Below are 4,644 nucleotides of genomic sequence, written 5' to 3'. Positions count from 1 at the left end.
TTCATTCTGGAAGGTGTAGATCTTTTCATGATGGGCATGTCTAAACCTCAACCCAAGCCTGTGGTGATGAGACTTACATTAGAAGGGAAGTCAACCTTGGAGGAAGGTACTAGTCCATTGCCAAAGTGTCCTGAGGACTTACCTGATAGGGTGTATGATCCAAGTTGCTACATTATCTCAACTGGTCAAATCAAGCCTGAATTAGTGTTGCCAGCCTTGGTAGACATCAATGTGGTCAGGGAAGATGGCTTGAGCCAGGGGTTGGATGATCTAGCAGAACTCGAGGAGGATTTGGACAACTTACAGTTCTTTGATAAGCAGGGTCAAGGAGATGTGCAGATCAGGTGGTTCGACCTGAATGGATCAGTAGATAACATTGGATGGCTGAGTGATGACCCAGACAAGGAAGAAGAAACTGGAATAAACTTAGAGGGAAAAGAAGCATAGATAGCTGCAGCAACCGGAAGGGTTGATGAGGAAGGAAAGCTACCGGAGGGTGTTAGTGTGGAAAACCCAGCCCCAGAGGTGGGTGCTATGAACACTGTGGATACTGAACATGAAGCTACGTTGAGGCAGTTTGAACGAGAAAGAATTAAAGACAACTGGGAAACTGTGAATTCACAACAGGGGATGCTTATGATGTAAAGGTGATACAAACAAAGCCAGACAACTGTTTGTCAGCCGTTGAGGGTGAATGGTGAGACAATAATGATGTGCATTTGGCTCACACCGACGACGACTGGGTGAGTGCCTTCTACGATGTTCCGAGGCTCACATTTCGTTAAAAATCACACTTTTCGGTAAATTGTGTAAGGACAAAGTGAAAACAAATGGAAGAGAGGTGACCTCTTTGAAAAATCTTTAAAACAATTTTATTTAGAGGTTTGGAGTTGAAGAAAATTGTAAGAGTTTGGGGAAGAAGTTGGGCATCAATTCGTTAGGACAGAATTGAGTAGCCTTCACTAAAATAGGCATATCTCTTTGCAAACTTAGAATTTATATATCAGGCCATATCCATGGGAAATTAGACTTCCGAAGCTTCAATTTAGACTCAAGAATGACCTAAAACCGAGTATGGATAAGGGAGATATGCCCATTTGAAATTGGGTCTACAAACAGATTTTTGTGGCCGAGCACTTTAGTGGCCTGCCAGCCAGTTATGCAAAATTTGGCCATTTTGAGTGTTTTGGCCAGCCAAGTGTCCCACACTAGTGGCCTACCAGCCACTTGTGTCCAAAAGCTAGTTTTTTGCAGATATTTGTTGCCAGTTGTTCCCACACTGCACCAGCTATTTCTAAAAGTCTGGTTTGTAACTCAAGGAAACACTCCTCTTCAAGAGGTATACTTTCTAGTCCTTTTGTACCATCTCTACACTACTTGTTTTCTATCATTTCTTGCTGTTTTTGAGCTGTTTATTACCTATGTTTTTGGGCTAAAACTTGTGGTTTAAGGCCATTAAGGGTGGAGGGGTGGATCACCCTTCTTTGCACCTCACTTCTCAAGCCTTTGCCCTTGTGTTTCCCACTTTTTTTGTCAACTTCTTTTGAGCTTTTTAATATTGAATCTCAAAGGATTTTTAGAGGCTAAAACCATGTTTTGAAGTTCCAAAAATGAAGGGGGTAGCCTCTCCTCCTTGTGCTTCTTTACTAGCTTAACTTGCTCCATGTTGTTGCTTATTGTTTTAGCTATTTTGTCTTAATTCTAGCATGTTTTAGGACTTTTTTAGGACTATTTTCAGTTGTTCATTGCATTTGAGCATTGTATAGCATGCTTGTAGTGTAATTTTCCTCACAGACTTGGTGGTTTAGGTCTTAGCCACCAACCTATTTGAATTGATAGTGTTTATTTCTTGCTTTCCATACTTATATTCATATTTAATCACCTTTGCAACCTCCCTCCTTTCTTGGCTTTTTCTTTGCTTTGAAAGTTGTTTCAAACTACTTGCTTGTTTAAGCTTGAGATAGAGGTATTGTGCATAATGGTTTAATCCCTTTAGGAGTTCGTTACCAACGGCATGACACTTCTCTCATGCCTAAAACAATACTTGGTTTAGTACTCCTTTCCATTAGAGGACTTAAAGCTCATTTTTGGACTTAATGAACTGAGGAATGGTTGGTAATTAAAATGAAGTAATAAAACTGGGATTAAAAATGATGCAAGATAATAAGCAATTTCGTGTTCAATCGGACATTAATTAAACACATGGAAACTGGAGGCATTTCATACTTGCTAGTGATGAAATGGTTCAAGTTTGCAAGGTCAACCCACTTCCCTTGATCAATCCACGATAGGGAGGAGGTTTGAGAGTCTTTTATTGTGAATTTCTTGAAATTGTGCCCCTTGGTTCATAGGCCATCATGCAATGAAATTGCATCGATTGATGGCTTGCAAATTGAGCTTCCCACTCCTTTGAGTTGTTTGATGATAAGGAGGGGTAAGGTGCACAAACATCCTCTGAGGATGCTTTGTTTGTGCTCTGTTTGTCCTCTGTTGTAGCAGGAGGAACCAAGCTTCAGCGCCCGACCGACCGGCCACTTTTTGGAACAGAACAGAGCAGAGGCTGAGGTGAAAAGATGTTCTAATTATACAACAGAGGCATTCTGGTAGCAAAACAGTAGGCCTTTCGGGTGGAAATCTGTGCGTGCATAAGCATTTCCCTTACTTACCGAGGCCCGTTCACTTGTGGACTTGTAATAACTAGCTAGCTAGTTCATTTGGTGTTGTAAATTAATTTACTTTGTGTTGTAATTAGTAATTAGTTAGAATAGCTAGTTAATTTGTGTTGTAATTAATTAATTAGAATAGCTAGTTAATTTGTCGTAATTAATTAATTAGTTAGATTGACTAATTTTGCATTGTGAGTCTTTAATTAGCTGGAATCGCTGGTTAAATTTGTTGTTGCAATAGTTAGTTAATTCGTAGTAATTAGCTTAGCTAGTTAGTTCATTCGGATCCTCCTGCGTGAGGGCACAGTTGTAATAATGTGTATGTCTTCCAACCCCACGTCTTTCTCCTTTTTATTTACCTGCTTATAATGAGCATCATGTTTTGTTTAGCATCTCTCATGCCTTGCATCCATTGTCTTGCATGCATTGAGCTCAGCGCATCATTCTAACTCACATCGTTAGTTAAACATTCTTTGAATACGTGCTTAGACCGCATGCAATCAAATTGATTCATATGCCACATTAGTAGCCAAGCCTAGTAGTTGCATATTGCATGTGTTGCATTAGTCAGATTGCATAATTAGGATCATGCATTTTTCTAACTCTGTCATCTTTTTTGGCTTGATGTACTAGGTGAGCTTTTATTTGTTTTAAGCATATCGCATGAGTGTGGTTGTTACCATGTCAAAGCATGTTCACAATGAGGCTAAGTGCTTAACTGATAAACTGTTTGAATACCTGTGGATGAAGGCTAGTTACTTGAATTGGGATAGTTTGATTAATGTGCATATGAGATTACTTTTTCGAGTGGTACATATTCGAAATAATTTTCAAATAAAGATGAGATCAAAGCGTTCCAATTTTTGCAAATTAGTCTATACTTGTGTGTAACACATAGTAAAATTAGTCTAATAATCGGAAGAAGAGCATGTAATGTAAATAAAATCCACATCATGATTAGTAGAGGCCGATCTTTGATCGGGCAAGTGGGGTGCTCAATTCATGACCTTCCCCTCTCGTACCTAAATTCCCTAGCCAAGATAATCTTGGTGATGACGGACATGTGGCCTTTTGGCACGAGTCATGGGTTTTTCTAAATTTCCCAAAAATATTTAGGTGGCGACTTTGTATCTGGCAAAGCAATCTATTTTTGGCATTTTGATTCAAAATTGATTTTCCAAAAGAATTGTTGATTTGGACTCTTTTGTGTTTATCTATTTCACATTGTACTTGTGGAATCAGATTCAGAACCGTGGGAGTTTGAACTGTTGGGCTAGTCGTATCCGAAATGAGCATGAAAAGTCAAGCTACAGTTTCGGGTGGCTCTGCTAGGGAATTTAGAGAACTTGACTCAAACTTCATGATGTGAAATTTTATCTACACTTGTATGTTCTTTGCATTGTATTTGCATTGGTGCGCTTAAGTCACTGTGTTTGCTGACTGCTATTCCTGGATGGTTTGCCGGAGGCTAGCCCAGAAGCTTGGCAAAAGGCTGACCGGTTGTAGGCTCTGCCATGTTGGGAACATAACCCTTGGATCTGGACTACCGCTGTACCATTTGATCCTCTTATCACTTCTTGGTGTTAGGTGTGAGAGGTATGTTAGGTAGTCTTGCTGAGGCATCCTTTTTGACCATTTGGCCTAGTTGCATGTAAAAAGCCAAAGAGACTATTCCAAACTAGGACATGACGCTCACCCAAATGCAGGATTGCGTGAAACCACTTGATTGAAATAATGAATCCTAGATCACTCCAAAAACTAGGACATGAAAACCCTAAACTCTTATAGGGGTGTTTTGAAACAATTTTCAAACAAACATGAGATCAAAGCGTTCCAATTTTTGCAAATTAGTCTATACTTGTGTGTAACACATAGTAAAATTAGTCTAATAATCGGAACAAGAGCATATAATGTAAATAAGAATCACATCATGATTAGTAGAGGCCGATCTTTGATCGGGCAAGTGGGGTGCTCAATT

This window comes from Camellia sinensis, chromosome 4 (genome assembly GCF_055761805.1).
Source record: "Camellia sinensis isolate YWXY chromosome 4, ASM5576180v1, whole genome shotgun sequence".
Classification (NCBI taxonomy): domain Eukaryota; kingdom Viridiplantae; phylum Streptophyta; class Magnoliopsida; order Ericales; family Theaceae; genus Camellia; species Camellia sinensis.
The sequence above is the reverse complement of the archived record's forward strand: the minus strand, read 5'-3'. Positions refer to the sequence as shown.